This window comes from Microcaecilia unicolor, chromosome 2 (assembly GCF_901765095.1).
Source record: "Microcaecilia unicolor chromosome 2, aMicUni1.1, whole genome shotgun sequence".
Lineage (NCBI taxonomy): Eukaryota > Metazoa > Chordata > Amphibia > Gymnophiona > Siphonopidae > Microcaecilia > Microcaecilia unicolor.
In genome coordinates this window covers 380,604,761-380,622,745 of record NC_044032.1, presented here as the reverse complement: position 1 = coordinate 380,622,745, position 17,985 = coordinate 380,604,761, and the positions used below count along the sequence as shown (strand labels likewise).

General features: G+C 47.5%; 1 protein-coding gene across 2 annotated transcripts in view; it reads left to right on the top strand.

Annotated features, from left to right (window-relative positions):
- Positions 1–17,985, top strand: part of UBA6 (ubiquitin like modifier activating enzyme 6) — a 262,135-nt gene that overhangs the window by 15,404 nt on the left and 228,746 nt on the right. For both annotated transcript variants that reach the window (XM_030190526.1, XM_030190525.1), the window contains one exon: positions 4,327–4,507. The gene's annotated coding sequence lies outside the window, so the exon portion shown is untranslated. The remainder of the gene's footprint in view (positions 1–4,326; positions 4,508–17,985) is intronic.

Below are 17,985 nucleotides of genomic sequence, written 5' to 3'. Positions count from 1 at the left end.
TAGGGATTCCCAAACAATTCCTTGTTGCGGATGTGCCCAATAAAATAGATCAATTGTATGAAATGCCTACTGAGGAAGCAGTATCAATATCACTCCTTCACAAAAGGCTCTTGCAAAATAAGATACATCAAAATATGAGCCATCTCCTACTGAAATGGTCAGCAGACCTTGGGAGGGAGGTGACATCACACATGTTGCTGAATTGTATATGACAGATCCCTAGACGAATAGATAGCGCAGAATTAAGAGAATGTCAAGGAAGGGTAATTTTTAGGGCCTATACATCTAAATCACGGCTTTTCAAAATGGGAGGGGTGGGAGAACCAATTTGTGGGAGATGTGGAAGTGCGCCCTGTACATATTACCATGCTATGTGGGAGTGCCGGGAGATCCAACAGTTCTGGACTAAAATATTTGGGTTTTTAGGATACTTGGAACATAAGAGCATTTCACTGAAACCGGAACATGCCCTATTGGGGATGGACGCCATGTTGGGGGCTGGTGCTGTCCACCATAATTTGTTGGTATATAAGGCCTGCTTAGTGGGGAAAAAATGCATACTGGTCAATTGGGTTACACAGGAGCCTCCGACATACTGGCAATGGCGTAATAGATTTCATGCCTTATTGTTGATGGAAGTCCGAGCAGTCGCTTTGCGATTCAAAAAAACAAAAAGAATTGTATCTTACTTGAAAGTTTCCAGGGCTATGGGGCAATTATACCCTCTGAGTGAGGAGCATATGGCTCGCTTTGCTATGCCTAAAGTGGATGCCCTAGTCACAACTGTGACAAAGAGAACTACCCTCCCTGTTGAAGGAGGTGTTGCCCTGAAGGATATTCAAGACCGTAGACTGGAATCAGCACTTAAACGGTCATTTGAAATTGCAGGTCTCACTATTTGGGCGTCTGCATGCAGTTGTTATGCTTCTAGAGCCTGCCTGGCTTGGTTGCAACAGGCAGTGGAACAGCCCGGTGATGGAGCGGAGCCCTTTTCAGATGTGGCTCCGCGAATGGAGTCGGCCTTGTCCTTTCTTGCTGACGCCCTTTATGATATTGTCAGAGCTTCGGCTAAACACATGGCAGTAGCAGTGGCGGCTCGCCGTCTTCTTTGGCTACGGCATTGGGCGGCGGACATGGCCTCTAAGCAAAGGTTGGTGAAGTTGCCCTTTCAAGGCCTTCTCCTGTTTGGTGAGGTTTTGGAGAAAATTGTGAAGGGTCTGGGTGAGGCTAAACCCCAGCGCTTGCCCGAAGATAGGCCTCGGCCTTCCTCTAAGGGTGCGGCGGTCCACTTCTCTTACAGACCTCGCTTCCGTGAAGCTCGAAGGTACCACCCGGGGTGTTCTGCTGGGTTCACTTCTCGTGCCCGTTTTCAGCAGAGGAACTCCTTTCGCTCGGACAAACGTTCCACAGCCACTGGCTCAAGGCCTGGAGTTCAGGGGCGACCCTCTCAATGATGGTGCGCTGGCCTTCTCCTCGAGTCCTGTCATCGGAGGACGTCTTTCCCTCTTTGCCGAGGAGTGGGCCAACATTTCCTCAGATCAGTGGGTCTTGGACCTGATCAGAGACGGTTACAGAATAGAATTCAACGCCCCTGTAAGAGACGTGTTTGTGGAGTCCCGATGCGGTTCTGCCGCCAAACGGGCGGCGGTAGAGGAGACTTTACAAGGTCTGATTCAGATAGGGGCCATGTCCCCGGTACCTCCCGCCGAACACGGCTGCGGCCGCTACTCCATCTACTTTGTGGTGCCGCGAAAAGGAGGGTCTTTTCGCCCTATTCTGGACTTAAGAGAATTAAACAAGTCCTTTAGAGTGCGGCATTTTCACATGGAAACCCTGTGCTCCGTCATTGCGGCGGTACGGCAAGGAGAGTTTCTCACGTCTCTGGACCTGAAAGAAGCTTACTTGCACATTCCAATTTGGCCCCCGCACCAGAAGTTTCTGAGGTTTGCGGTGATGGGAAAGCATTTCCAGTTCCGGGCCTTGCCTTTTGGCCTCGCCACAGCTCCCCGCACCTTTTCGAAGGTTATGGTGGTAGTAGTACTACTACTACTACTATTTAGCATTTCTATAGCATTACAAGGCATACGCAGCGCTGCACAAACATAGAAGAAAGACAGTCCCTGCTCAAAGAGCTTACAATCTAATAGACAAAAAATAAATAAAGTAAGCAAATCAAATCAATTAATGTGAACGGGAAGGAGGGTAGGTGGAGGCGAGTGGTTACGAGTCAAAAGCAATGTTAAAGAGGTGGGCTTTCAGTCTAGATTTAAAGGTGGCCAAGGATGGGGCAAGACGTAGGGGCTCAGGAAGTTTATTCCAGGCGTAGGGTGCAGCGAGACAGAAGGCGCGAAGTCTGGAGTTGGCAGTAGTGGAGAAGGGAACAGATAAGAAGGATTTATCCATGGAGCGGAGTGCACGGGAAGGGGTGTAGGGAAGGACGAGTGTGGAGAGATACTGGGGAGCAGCAGAGTGAGTACATTTATAGATTAGTAGAAGAAGTTTGAACAGGATGCGAAAACGGATAGGGAGCCAGTGAAGGGTCTTGAGGAGAGGGGTAGTATGAGTAAAGCGACCCTGGCGGAAGACGAGACGGGCAGCAGAGTTTTGAACCGACTGGAGAGGGGAGAGGTGACTAAGTGGGAGGCCAGCAAGAAGCAGATTGCAGTAGTCTAAACGAGAGGTGACAAGGGTGTGGATGAGGGTTTTGGTAGAGTGCTCGGTAAGAAAGGGGCGGATTTTACGGATGTTGTAAAGAAAGAAATGACAGGTCTTGGCAATCTGCTGGATATGAGCAGAGAAAGAGAGAGAAGAGTCAAAGATGACCCCAAGGTTTCGAGCTGAGGAGACGGGGAGAAGGAGAGAGCCATCAACAGAAATAGAAAACGGGGGGAGCGGGGAGGTGGGTTTGGGGGGGAAAATGAGAAGCTCGGTTTTGGTCATATTTAATTTCAGGTGGCGTTGAGACATCCAGACAGCAATGTCAGACAAGCACGCTGAAACTTTGGTTTGGATGCAAGGTGAGATATCAGGGGTAGAAAGGTAGATTTGGGAGTCATCAGCATAGAGAAGGTAGGAAAAGCCAAGGGATGAGATTAATGAACCAAGGGAAGAAGTGTAGATAGAAAAGAGGAGGGGACCAAGAACAGAACCCTGAGGTACGCCTTCTAACATTCTTTCCTAAGCCTCATGTCCATCCTGGCGAAAGCACACTGCATACTTTGGACTGCAAGTGTGCATTGGCCTTTTACCTGGAACAGACTAGGTCTTATAGACAGTCCATCCAGCTTTTTGTTTCTTTTGATCCAAACAGAATGGAGGTCACCATTGGGAAATGCATGTTGTCCAGTTGGCTGGCAGATTGCATTTCTTTTACATATGTCTATGCTGGGCTGACTCATGAGGGTGATGTCATAGCTCATAATGTCGGAACCATGGCTGCATCGGTAGCCTACTTGAGATCAACCTCTATTGACGAGATTTGCAAGACTGCAACATGGTCTTCAGTCCACACATTCACATTCCACTTTTACATTGAGCAAGATACCCGACGCAACAGTTGGTTTGAACACACAGTTCTGTAGAATTTGTTTGGGGTCTAGAATCTAACTCCACCCTCCTAAGCCCGTTATTATTCTGTTCCAGGCTGCACATTCACAACCAGTATGTATATAGTTTCAGGTTAATGGAATTTTTTAACTTGCCGTTGCGAGTTCCTATTGTCCTAATGTTGTTTTCGGTGAGCCTGGTAGCTAAGGATTCCAACATGTGAGTATGACATGGCCTGCTTGTCCTCGGAGAAAGCAAAGATACTTACCTGTACAGATATTCTTCATGGACAGCAGGCCATTAATTTTCATGCACCCTTCCACTACCTCTTGGAATTGTCTTATGTAGCTGTATTACTGTACTGATGGCCCTGCACTCACAAAGCGGGCAGGAAGGCACTCGTGCATGTTTGGTGGGAGCACTGCCGTGAGCTCTTAAAGCTGTAATTATTCTGGGCAGTGTTCCACACTGGGTGCTGTAGATGATGTCACCCACATGTGAGAATTAATAGCCTGCTGTCCTCGGAAAATACCTGCTACAGGTAAGTATTTTTGCTTGATTGCTTTATAAATAGGGTAAGCTAAACAATAAAAACCAAGTCCAGAATTCCCATGACTGTGGCTAAAATGAAAATTCTTGTTTACTCAGTCTGCAAGTGAAAGCAAAAGCAAAACCAAAACAGAGAGCTTTGAATATGGATAATAATGTGAATCTTTTCATTTTTCAAGGGTCAGCGTTGTTAAAGGAAGACATTTTAATTGTGCATATTATTACTTACAGAACATTCTTATCTTGGATGAAGGATTTCTCGGACCGTGAAAGGACAGTTACACTAGACACACAACTGTGAAACACTTCTGAATCCAAGATTATATTGTTGCATATGAGCAGCATAATCCAGTTCTTTACCATTTGGATCCAGTGCAAATCCAAAAATCTTATACTCGCGTTCTGTATCCAGGTATGAATGTATCTCTGCTTTGTTTAATGTGGTGAATTTTTTTAAAGTTCATTTTGTCATCTTTTGCTTGTATAAATTTGGTCAAGGGATATTTTGTGGTGGTAATTTTATATAGCAGTGGGTTAAATTTAAGATAGATTACATGCACATTTTGTCTTACATTTGTTTAGATTTTTTTTTTCTCCTTCCCATTTTGTGCTCATTCCATTTGTATTCATTTTTTTTCTTTTGAAAGTCCTGGCCTTTTCTGGTTTTTGTGTTTATTGTACTTTATTCCATTCTAGTATGTCTCCCCTCCTTTTTTAAAGTGTGTGTGATTTTCTTTTCCTTCTCTGTCCAACACCTCTAAAATCTTATCTTCCATCTGTAACCTTTGTATACTTTTCCTCTCTTGCCCTCTTCAACAAGATCCAGTATTTTTTTTCCTTCATTCATCTTCTGTTTTCTACAGTCTCCTCTGTTACTAGCCTAAGGCTGTAGATAAATGCAAACCCAGTAGTGTTCATTCTTAACATGGCTAATGAACGTTACTAGTAACTAGGTTGTGGTAAAATAATACATGTTAACAGTGTTAATGCATGCTAATTAATAATGTGCATTAGTAATCACAGCCTTTATGATAGCAGAGAAGCTCATTCCTGAATAGATGCCACTGGTAAATCAGGAAGAAGGTAGAATACTATGTTACTATAGACACCAGATATTAAGTTGCAAAAAGGTTTACTCTCCCTCCCTCCCTTCCTCAATGACTGCCATTGGTGATATTAAATGATGACTTGTGTTCTGCTAATGGGTTTCTTGCTGTTGCTGTCTCTGGAGCTCATTTTCCTCAGCATCATTTGCTTTGTCACTTTTTGGGCAGGGCAGCGTCACTGGCCCCAAGGGTGGTAAATATTTTTTTAATTGAAAATTTTTTAATTATATATACAAAATAAACAGAAATAGGGAAAGAAATAAAATCTCAAAGGAATAATTATACCAAACTAACAACTAAATGTGTACAAGTCCACTTAATGGGCAGACTGGATGGACCATGCAGGTCTTTTTCTGCCGTCATCTACTATATAACTAGAGGCAAAAGCAAAACAAATTAGCAACCTAACAATCAGTTACAAATGGCAGACAAAATCAAAAACCCTGAAACCTGCAGAACCCCCCCCCCCCCCCCCAAATTATCTAAACTAAAAATCTACCAATTATTTTGTTTTCACTTTCACTAACAAAAAAATTCTGCAACTGAGTTGGATCTAAGAAGACATAAGAATTACTTCCCGATTTGACCAAACAACAGGAAATTTGAGGAAAAAAGTAGCCCCCACTGCCAAGACATTTAGTCTAATCTAAGGGAAAGCCTTCCGTCGAAGTTGAGTAGGTCTGGCTACATCGGGGAAAAAAGTACAACACATGTTTTTTTAGAAAAATAACTCTTAAAAATAAGCAATTTATGTTCTTTACAGAAGGACACCAACAGAGTTGCTCTTTTAGAGGTCGAAGATTCTAAAAGTCAAATCCGAACTATCTGGAGATGCAATTAAATCACAAGCTCCTTCTCTATCATTAACCTTTCTCAATCCCAAGGGTAAATAATGTAATTTAAAAACCATTGATTCTTCATAAGAGTGCTACTGGATATCTGGTACATTTTAAAGATCGCTATTGGTGCAAGCAAATTAACTTTATTTTTTAGTGTATGGGTGTTGGTCAAAATGTTTAGGAGCTGGGGAAAATTTATTGAAACGGAAGATGATAGCAGTAGACACACGGCCTATCCAGTCTGCCCATCCAAACCATCAACCTAATCTATAAAATCCCCCCTTCACCTTTAGTGATCCTTGGTGCTTGTCCCATGCTTCCTTTGAATTCCAATAATGTCCTCATTTCTACCACCTGCCCCGGGGAGGCTGTCCTACGAATCCACTACCTTGTCTTTAAAGGGAGATTTCCTTAGATTACATTTGCTTCTACCCCTTTTCACCTTTAACCTATGACCGCTCATTCCAGGACCAGCTTTCCATTGATATTAATATAGGTCTTTAGGTTTTTGGCCTTTTTCCCCCATCTAGCTGTCTTTGTATTTTCTATGCCTGTCTTTTTAATTGATGCTGGTATTCTTTTCTGTGTCTCTGTTTTAATTTGTTTTATTGTACACCGCTCTGTTGTTCAAAGTAAGAGTGGTGTATCAAATAAAGTTAATTATAAGCCATTGAAATAAAGGCCTGACTTCTATGAATTTATGACTCTGAACTACACTCAAGCTCTCAAATAGATAATTAGAAAATCGAAAACGCAGCTTCACACCTGCTGTGTATACCAGTGGATGTAGGATAAAACCATCGCCCTACTGACTTTAATCAGTGTTAATATATGTGGAGAAAAAAGCTTCAGTAACGCCACCCAGCCAGACTGAAATCATCAGACTATAAGGCGTGGGCCCAGCGCAACATCATCTAGCTCAAAAAAACTCCACAGTGTTTAAATTAAGCTATACAGGTGATCAAATAATAGGTTAATTCCTAATTCCAAAGATCACAGAATCTCTAACCAGTACACTGTTATGCAGTCTTATAATATATTTATACTGCCGACTACTTATCTTGACTCCAATGTCTGTGGTGTTGCGCTCTCATACAGTAGCACCAATCATAACCCAACAGGGAGTCCCCGTTTTGCTGTCACTGCTTCAGGGGTTCAGCACACTTATACAGTTTTAAATTTCAATTTTTCATCTGCTGCTTTTCATGGACATGTATATCATCCTGTTTCTCCTTGGCTGCAAGCCAAAAGCAATTTATACCATGAAGGCATTTAAATGTCTATTGTGTCTTTTTCCCCCCCACCTCTTCTCTAGAGTATGCACGTTTAGATCTTTGTCTGTCCCATTGTATGCATTATGCTTTGACTAATCAGTTTTAGTAGCTATACTCTGGGCCAGCTTCATTTGGTTTATATGTTTGAAGATTTAGATTATTCTGTGTAATTCTGAAGACTATATAAGGTTTCACCAGAGGCTTATTTGGAGGCACAATCACCTCCCTTTTTTTTTTCCCTGCTAATCATTTGTCTCCTAATACACCCAAACATCCTTCTTGCTAACTTGTGTGAACCTTGTTAAGATCACCAGGTCCAGTCACCCTGATGTCCTGTTCCTCTCTTGTGCACAGAAGAAATTCATCCCTATACTGTACTACTCTCTTGGGGCTTTACAGCTCCTATGCATGACCCTACGTTTCTGAGCATTAAAGTGGCAGTTATATAAGTGGGTGCCTCCTTGTATGTGTGCCCTGATGATACTGCATGGGGACTACCTATTCTATAATGGCATCTGGGCCTATATGCCTTTAGTACTTGGGTATACCCTTATGGAATAGTGTCTATGGTTCTTTAAGTGTTTTGTGCATATATGTGCGCAAAGGAGCACCTAACCTCAGGCACCTAGTTACAGAATTGCCCTTTAAATCTTAAAACTGTCACTGCTGTACCATCTCTATTGCTTGCAGATCTATCTTATCAGATTCATTATAGGTATCTAGTAAAGGGATCAGACTGTTTAAGGGTGCTCTGGGACCAGCTTGAAAAATGCTCTCAAGCTTCGTTAGATCCTTCATGTTTCCCACACTTTCCATAGTGTCTACCCTGTTGCTTGTTTTGATGTTACCTGGAAAAAGGAAAACTTTTCTGGACAGTTCTTCAGCGTCACTTAAGTTATTGAAAAGAATTGGATCAAGGACCACTCTTTGTGACACATCACTGATGGCACCCATATCCTTAGTGTGAATTCCATTTACCATTACCCTTTGCCACTTAGCAGTCAACCAATTTTTCACCCAGTCTTGTCACTTTTGAGCCCATACCACTGTTTGCCAATGCAGCACAGTGTCAGTATTTGCTAAAATGTAAGCACATCATATATTGTATTTTCTCTTGATCCAACTTTCCGATTACCCAATCAAAAAAATCAATGAGGCTTCTCTGATAAGATTTGCCTCTTGTAAAACCATGCTGTCTTGTATCTGTAATCCATTAAATTCCAGAAACTGCACTGTACTCTTTTGGCAATGACTTGGGCAATTTACTCACCACTGAGGTGAGACTAACCGGCATATAGTTAAAGGTCACCTCCTTTTCTTTTTTTTTTAATGTGTTGAAGAATCACATTTGCCTGTCTGCAGTCTTCTAGAACTACACCTGATTCTAAGGAAGCAATTTTTTCTCTTTTACATTGTTATACATAAGTACATAAGTAATGCCACACTGGGAAAAGACCAGGGGTCCATCGAGCCCAGCATCCTGTCCACGACAGCGGCCAATCCAGGCCAAGGGCACCTGGCAAGCTTCCCAAACATACAAACATTCTATACATGTTATTCCCGTAATAGTGGATTTTTCCCAAGTCCATTTAGTAGTGGTTTATGGACTTGATCTTTAGGAAACCGTCTAACCCCTTTTTAAACTCTGCTAAGCTAACCGCCTTCACCACGTTCTCCGGCAACGAATTCCAGAGTTTAATTATGCGCTGGGTGAAGAAAACTTTTCTCCGATTTGTTTTAAATTTATTACACTGTAGTTTCATCGCATGCCCCCTAGTCCTAGTATTTTTGGAAAGCTTGAACAGACACTTCACATCCACTCCACTCATTATTTTATATACCTCTATCATGTCTCCCCTCAGCTGTCTCTTCTCCAAGCTGAAAAGCCCTAGCCTTTTTAGTCTTTCTTCATAGGGAAGTCGCCCTTCGCTGCTCCTTTTCCAATTCTACTATATCTTTCTTGAGATGCGGCGACCAGAATTGAACGCAATACTCAAGGTGCGGTCGCACCATGGAGCGATACAACGGCATTATAACATCCTCACATCTGTTTTCCATACCTTTCCTAATAATACCCAACATTCTATTCGCTTTCCTAGCCTCAGCAGCACACTGAGCAGAAGGTTTCAGTGTATTATCAACGACGACACCCAGATCCCTTTCTTGGTCCTTAACTCCTAACGAGGAACCTTGCATGACGTAGCTATAATTTGGGTTCTTTTTTCCCACATGCATCACCTTGCACTTGTTCACATTAAACGTCATCTGCCATTTAGCCGCCCAGTCTTGTAAGGGCCTTCTGTAATTGTTCACAATCCTGTCACGAGTTAACGACTTTGAATAACTTTGTGTCATCAGCAAATTTAATTCCATATCATCAAGCTGATCAATCCATAGACTGGTGGGTTGTGTCCATCTACCAGCAGGTGGAGATAGAGAGCAAACTTTTGCCTCCCTATATGTGGTCATGTGCTGCCGGAAACTCCTCAGTATGTTCTCTACCTCAGCAGGTGGTGGTCACACACAGCAGCAGCTCTGGCTAGGCCTCCAAGCCTAATTTTTAGGTTTTGTTGAGTGCCTGGGGTTGAGGGCTCTTTTGAGCAAGTGCAAACCTGGTGGTGCCAGGTCCCTCCTTTTCTCCCCCCTCCCGCTGGCTCCGTTAAAAAAAAAAAAAAAAAAAATTTTGAACGTCCTTAAAGGCGTTTATTTCGACGTTTATTTAAGCGTCTATTGCAGCTACTCACTGGGACACCAGGTCGTTACAACTCGGAGCGGACAGCAGGTAATTTTTACCTTTTTATAGCGGGCAGGGGGTTCCCCGATTCTTCTCCTCGTGGCATATGGCGTCAGAGGGCGAGGGCGCAAAGGGTCGCTCCCCGGGTCGCTTGAGCGCTTCTAGAGGGGATGCGGGGGTCTTAAAGCCTGATTCGCCCTTGTTGGGTGACAGTTTCGTGACCGATGAATGTCCCGGTCCTTCCTCCGGCGTGGCGGTTTTTCCCGCCATAAACGCCCATCCCCCGCTCCTCGCCTCCGCCATCTTGGCCGGCCACGCGGCTCGGACGGCTTCTTCTTGGGCCGCCCTTGAGGTTGGAGACAATGCCATGAACGCCCTTAATTTGGGCGACGGCACAGAAGCGGCTAAAGTTAAGAGCCGTTCTTCCCGCGTGGCTCCTTCGCGGAGTTTCGCGCCGGACGCCATTTTGGATGCGCAGCATGTCTCTCCCCCGCTATTGCGAGAGCCGGTTGAGGGTGCGTCTAGGGCTGTTGCCCAGGCTGCGGAAGTGCACAGTTTGGGGGGTTTCTCCCCCGAGTTTGTTTTGCTGCTGCATCAGGCCTTCCTCATGCACAACGCTGCCCCTGCTCCCTCGTCTGGTAAAGAGGTTGAGGTTCCCAGAGGTAAACGTCCTCGGGTTGATTCCCAGGCCTTGGAGGAATTTGTCTCCTCCGATGTAGATGAGGGCAGCGTGTCTGAGGTCTCCCAACGGTCCTTTGCGGATTCCTTGGAGGAGACGGATCCCCGCTCGGATGGAGCGGATGACCCCTCTGCAGCGCGGCTTTTTAGCCCAGAGGATTTTTTCCAACCTGTTGTTACAGGCCATGGACACTGTGAAGATTTCCTCTCCGGAGGACGTCTCTCCCTCAGCCCCTGTTGGCTCTGCCATTATGCTGGGGACGAAGCGCCCGCCTAGAACCTTCCACGTGCATGATGCCATGCACACCTTAATTTCGGCTCAATGGGTTGTCCCAGAAGCGAGCCTTAAAGTGGCTAGGGCTATGTCCCGACTCTATCCTTTGGCTGTGAGTGAACGTGAGGCCTATCTGTGGCCTACCGTGGATTCTTTAATCACTGCGGTGACTAAGAAAACGGCGTTGCCGGTGGAAGGTGGCACGGCCCTAAAGGACGCCCAAGACAGAAGATTGGAGGCGGCCTTAAGGTCGTCCTTTGAGGCGGCTGCTTTAAGTTTGCAGGCCTCAGTTTGCGGCTCCTATGTGGCCAGGGCGTGCCTGACTATGGTGCAGCGGGCTTCCCCCTCGGATCATTCCTTGAGGGCTGATTGGCCGGCCCTGGAATCGGGCTTAGCCTATTTGGCAGACTTGCTGTATGATGTCTTGAGGGCCTCAGCGAAAGGCATGGCTCAGACAATCTCTGCGCGGCGGTGGCTTTGGCTGAAACATTGGTCTGCTGACCACGCCTCTAAATCCCGCCTGGCTAGATTGCCTTTTAAAGGCAAGCTGCTCTTTGGGGTCGAGCTGGACAAAATCGTGACCGATCTCGGCACGTCTAAGGGCAAGAAATTACCAGAGGTCAGGGCTCGGGCTAGTACTCGTCCCGGTACCTCCAGAGGACGGTTGCAGGAAGCCCGTCGGTACCGCCCGGGCAAGTCGGGTTCCTCTGCCCCCTCTTCCTTCAAGAGGAATTTCTCCCCCAAGCAGCATTCCTTTCGCAGAGACCGCCGTCCCGGAGGTGCTCCCTCCGGTCCTCCCCCAGGGTCTCGTACCCAATGACGGGGTCTTGGTCCACGCCCCAGTGCAGATTGGAGGACGGCTGTCCTCGTTTCTGGGCGAGTGGACCACAATAACTTCAGACGCGTGGGTGCTGGAAGTCATCAGAGACGGCTACAAACTAGAGTTCTGCCGACCCTTAAAAGATGGGTTTGTACTCTCTCCCTGCAAGTCTCCGGTCAAAGCTGTGGCAGTGCAGCAGACCTTGGACAATCTGATCCGCCTGGGCGCGGTCGTTCCGGTGCCAGAAAGTCAGCTTGGCAAGGGACGTTACTCCATTTACTTTGTGGTACCAAAGAAAGGAGGTTCTGTCCGGCCTATCCTCGACCTCAAAGGGGTCAATCGGGCCTTGAAAGTGCGGCACTTTCGCATGGAGACTCTCCGCTCTGTTATAGCGGCAGTGAAGGCAGGAGAGTTCCTGGCATCCTTGGACATCAAGGAAGCGTACCTGCATATTCCCATCTGGCCTCCTCATCAACGCTTTCTGCGTTTTGCAGTCCTGGGACGACACTTCCAGTTCAGAGCCCTCCCTTTCGGGTTGGCTACTGCTCCGCGGACCTTTTCCAAAGTAATGGTGGTCATCGCGGCCTTCCTACGAAAGGAAGGGGTACAAGTCCATCCTTATCTGGACGACTGGTTGATCCGAGCCCCCTCTTATGCAGAGTGCGGCAAAGCTGTGGACCGGGTAGTTGCTCTTTTGAGCTCCCTGGGATGGATCATCAACTGGGAGAAAAGCCAGCTGCGCCCGACTCAGTCCCTGGAGTACCTGGGAGTTCGATTCGACACCCAAGTGGGCAGAGTGTTCCTGCCAGACAATCGGATTGTCAAACTTCAGGCTCAGGTGGACCAGTTCCTAGTAGCCTCTCCCCTTCGGGCTTGGGACTATGTGCAGCTGTTGGGCTCTATGACGGCCACGATGGAAGTTGTGCCCTGGGCCAGGGCTCATATGAGACCACTTCAACTCTCTTTGCTGCAGCGCTGGACTCCGATGTCGGAGGATTATGCTGTGCGCCTTCCCTTGGACCCAGCAGTGCGCAAGGCGCTGAGCTGGTGGATGCAGACAGACAAGTTGTCTGCGGGAATGCCTCTGGTGACCCCGGAGTGGATTGTCGTCACGACGGTCTCCTCGTTGTCGGGCTGGGGAGCCCACTGCTTGGGAAGGACAGCGCAGGGGCTCTGGTCTCCTGCAGAGGCAAAGTGGTCTATCAACCTCCTGGAACTCAGAGCCATTCGGTTGGCGCTTTTGGAGTTCATCCCGGTACTGGTGTTGAAGCCTGTACGGGTCCTGTCGGACAATGCCACGGCTGTGGCCTATGTCAACCGCCAGGGAGGTACCAAGAGCGCCCCTCTAGCCAAGGAGGCTATGAATCTTTGCCAGTGGGCGGAAGCGAACCTGGAGCAGCTTTCAGCGGCCCACATTGCCGGAGTCATGAATGTCAAGGCGGACTTTCTCAGTCGCCATACCTTGGAGCCCGGAGAGTGGCAGCTATCTGCTCAGGCGTTCTTGGACATCACGAAGCGCTGGGGCCAGCCGAGCCTAGATCTGATGGCGTCATCGGCCAATTGCCAAGTGCCGCGCTTTTTCAGCAGAGGACGGGACCCTCGATCCCTGGGAGTAGATGCTCTTCTCCAACAGTGGCCGACACAAGAGCTTCTCTATGTGTTCCCGCCCTGGCCCATGTTGGGCAGGGTGCTAGACCGGGTGGCGAAGCATCCCGGCAGGGTAATCCTGGTGGGTCCGGATTGGCCCAGGCGTCCCTGGTATGCGGACTTGATCAGGCTCTCAGTCGACGATCCTCTGCGGCTGCCAGTGGAGCAGGGCCTGTTACATCAGGGTCCCGTGGTGATGGAGGATCCCTCCCCCTTTGGTCTTACGGCCTGGCTATTGAGCGGCAGCGTCTGAGGAAGAAGGGCTTCTCAGACAAGGTCATCGCCACTATGCTGAGAGCGAGGAAGCGCTCTACTTCGACTGCTTACGCCAGGGTTTGGCGTATCTTTGCAGCGTGGTGTGAAGCAGGCTCACTTTCTCCCTTCACTGCTCCAATTTCTTCAGTGTTGGCGTTCCTGCAAGAAGGTCTGGAGAAAGGCCTGTCGCTCAGTTCCCTTAAAGTCCAGGTAGCGGCTCTGGCTTGCTTCAGGGGCCGCCTGAAGGGTGCTTCCCTGGCTTCGCAGCCAGATGTGGTGCGCTTTCTCAAGGGAGTTAATCACCTGCGCCCTCCTCTGCACTCAGTGGTGCCTGCGTGGAATCTCAACCTGGTACTAAGAGCATTGCAGAAGCCGCCTTTTGAACCCTTGTCGAGGGCATCTCTGAAAGACCTGACGTTGAAAGCAGTCTTTTTGGTGGCTATCACTTCAGCCAGAAGAGTTTCCGAGCTCCAGGCGCTCTCATGTCGAGAGCCTTTTCTGCAGTTCACTGAGGCAGGAGTGACTATTCGCACAGTGCCTTCCTTCCTGCCCAAGATTGTTTCTCGCTTCCATGTGAATCAGCAGCTCTGTCTCCCTTCCTTTCGTAGGGAGGACTACCCAGAGGAGTACTCTGCTCTTAAATATCTGGATGTGAGACGAGTCATCATCAGATACTTGGAAGTGACCAATGATTTCCGGAAATCGGATCATCTGTTTGTCCTGTTTGCAGGTCCTCGTAAGGGTCTGCAGGCTGCTAAGCCTACAGTGGCAAGATGGGTCAAGGAAGCCATTGCAGCGGCTTATGTGGCCGCGGGGAAGGTGCCGCCTATCCAGCTGAAGGCTCACTCCACGAGAGCTCAGGCGGCCTAGATGGCAGAGGCCGGATCCGTCTCCTTGGAAGAGATATGCAAGGCGGCAACTTGGGCTTCGGCTCATACATTCTCCAAGCATTACCGTTTGACTGTGGCTGCACGGGCGGAGGCCCGGTTTGGAGCTTCAGTGTTGAGGTCAGGGATTTCAATGTCCCGCCCTGGGTGAGTACTGCTTCGGTACATCCCACCAGTCTATGGATTGATCAGCTTGATGATATGGAAGGTAAAATTATGTATAATCATACCTGATAATTTTCTTTCCATTAATCATAGCTGATCAATCCATAGCCCCTCCCAGATATCGGTACTGTTTTTATTCTGGTTGCATTTTAGGTTCAAGTTTAGTCTTCAGTTCCTGTTCAGGAGGACTTAGTGTTCAAGTTTTTTCAATTGGATTCTTCAGGAGTTGAGACGATTTTGTGTTACAGTGAGCTGCTGCATTCCTCTCCCCTCCGTTTTTCGGGGCTGGATTGGGACATAAATTCTGCCGGCGCTCCCTCCCACTTCGTGCGGCTGTAGGGCAGCTTTGTACCCCTCCCGCTTCGGCGGTGTTAGAGTCAGTCAGCTCCTCCCGCAGTTGCAGGATAAGCCAGATCCCCCCGCATTGGCGGAGTGGTGTCCCTCCCCTGCTCCGCGGGGATGAGCTGGACGGATTCCCCTCCCCCACTTGTGTGGGGATGAGCTGGGTTAATTCCCCTCCCCCGTTTCGGCGGTGGTGAGCTGGGCAGAGTGTCCCTTCGTGGGTGTAATTCTCTAAGTGCTGAGTCCTGCGGATGGAGCTTTGATATCGACATACTGAGGAGTTTCCGGCAGCACATGACCACATATAGGGAGGCAAAAGTTTGCTCTCTATCTCCACCTGCTGGTAGATGGACACAACCCACCAGTCTATGGATTGATCAGCTATGATTAATGGAAAGAAAATTATCAGGTATGATTATACATAATTTTACCTTACCTCCCTAGTTACTCCCATTACTCCCATAACAAATGTTGGCATTATGCTATGCTGTGATAAATTATTTGTTTAGTGCAGGGCTCAGCAAATCGCGGGCGCCACGTCTTCAAGGCACCTAGAAATTGCACTCTGGTGCCTGGGATTCATACCCTCCAAATAATTTTTTTTCTCTTCTCCCCCTTTCTTTTCAGAACTGCCTCAGACTGCATCTCCCAACTCTGCATCTTGATTCGGCTCTCTATAAACTTCAAACCGTGAGACTTACTTCCTGCACTGCATGGCTCAATATAGAGCGTGGGATTACTTTGCAGAGCTGGGAGATGCAGCTCTGTGAGTATGAGATAAAGGAATAGGTAGTAGAGTCCTATGCTTATTTGCCTAAGAATGACTTGTGAGAGAGACTGGATGACAGCTGGGGAGAGGAGTATGAGAGAGATTGATGAGGTCCCAGGCCAAGATGATATATGAAACAAAAAGACAATGCTGTCACATAGTTAACACCCTGCTTTGGGAAGAGAGACCACTGGGTTCTGCCAGTGATTTGCAGAGGCATCTTAAGGAATTGATTAAGAGGCAGATGCACTAAACCTTAATGAGCCTTTAACGACCCTCCAACGAGGAAATTTTGATCCGTTGCATGCATCAAAGGGCCTTTACCGAGGAAGCTAGCAGCTAACGAAAATGGAATGCAGATGAGCAATTTGTGTACAAACCCCATTGAAACGAGATGCACTAAGCTTTTCCGATTGCCTTTATGCAGGAAAAAGGCAGGAAATCTAACGAGAGGTCTGTACCTCTTGTTAGGACAGCTCTGTGCCAGGAAAAATCGTAAAGTGAACAAACAAACTGTGAGCCAATCCCAGCGCATTAGCAGAGCTAAAAGCGCTGTGATTGGTCAAAAGGACGTAGCATTACATATGTCCAAAAGAGCTTTGTTTAAGCTTAAAGAAAACGTGTCAGAAACCACATCAATGTAGTGTTTGCGTATCCAGAGCATGTTCGAGCCTTACCCAACAAAAATCAAAAAAAGAATCGGGAGGGGGCAACCCCCCGCCCGAGGTCGCTGTTTCCTCCCCCCCCCGCTTCCCCCTGCATTATAAATTAAGAAGCAAAACATACCTTTAGCAGCCCCGGCCCCCCTCCCTTCCTCACTACTCTGTCTCCCCTCAGCTCCGCCTCCCGACATCCTCCGCCCTGTGCCCTGCCCCCTCTTGGGGTCGCCGCCATTCCCCCCCTCCACCGGGCCCCCCTCCCTCTTACCGGGCTCGTGCAGCGCCTCTCTCCTCTGTCCGAAGGCGCTGCACGGGCAAGAAGAAAAGCTGATGCCTGTCTTCGCCCAGCTTCGGTCGCGCGTCTCTCTCCTCCTGGGCCCGCCCCCATCTGACGTCAGGGCGGAGGATGTCGGGAGGCGAAGCTGAGGGGAGACAAAGTAGTGAGGAAGGGAGGGAGGGGGGCCGGGGTTGCTAAAGATATGTTTTGCTTTTTAATTTATAATGCAGGGGGAAGCGGGGGGGGGGGGGAACGGCGACCTCGGGCGGGGGGGGGGGGGCAAGGACGGCCATACAGGACGCTCCTCACGAGCGCCTTTGCCCCCTCCCGACCCTTTTTTTATTTTTGTTTTGATTTGGGAGCCACATGCTTGTGTTTGACTGTTTGTGGCATGCGCAGAGCAGCTAACATAACGCTTGGCTGCTCTGCGCATGCTTTAGGGGCCGGTTACCGACGTGGATTACGATTCTTTGATACATTGTACTTTTCAATACCGATCCGAGCATGTGTGACTTGTTTTTTTGGTGCATTCTTCGTTTTTTAAAAATTGTTAGGGACTTTAACGATTTAGATTTTTTAATGTTTGCTTGATGCATCTGCCTCTAAGTTTGCCCTAGTAAATCAGCTTCTAAAAGAGCTACTTCTGATCTGGGAGGGGATTCCCCCCCCCCCCCCCCCCCAAAAAAAAAATCCCATTCACCATGGACAGTGTTGGGAGGGTGGAGAAGGAGAATCGAGAGAGATCTCAGCTACAGTCTCCTAGTTTTTAATAAAAATGTGTTGAGGCTTGGTTTAGTGTATGTTTTGATATTTTTGTAGTACTTCTTTGCAGGGGTGTACTGAAATATGAGTGTTAAGATTTGTATGTTATGATCTGTCTTATTAATTATTTTAAAGAAATAGTATACTTTCACATATCCTTTATATATTCATAATTTGTATTACCTTTAACCCTTCATTTGTTGAGGGTGGGACCACTGCTGTTCATAAATTGTTGCTTTGCCTCTACACTAGAGTATCTCTCTCTCTCTTTTTTTTTTTTTTTTTTTTTTTTTTAGTAATTACTAGTAAAAAAGGCCCGTTTCTGAGACAAATGAAACGGGCGCTAGCAAGGTTTTCCTCGGAGTGTGTATGTTTGGGAGAGTGTATGTGAGAGTGACTGTT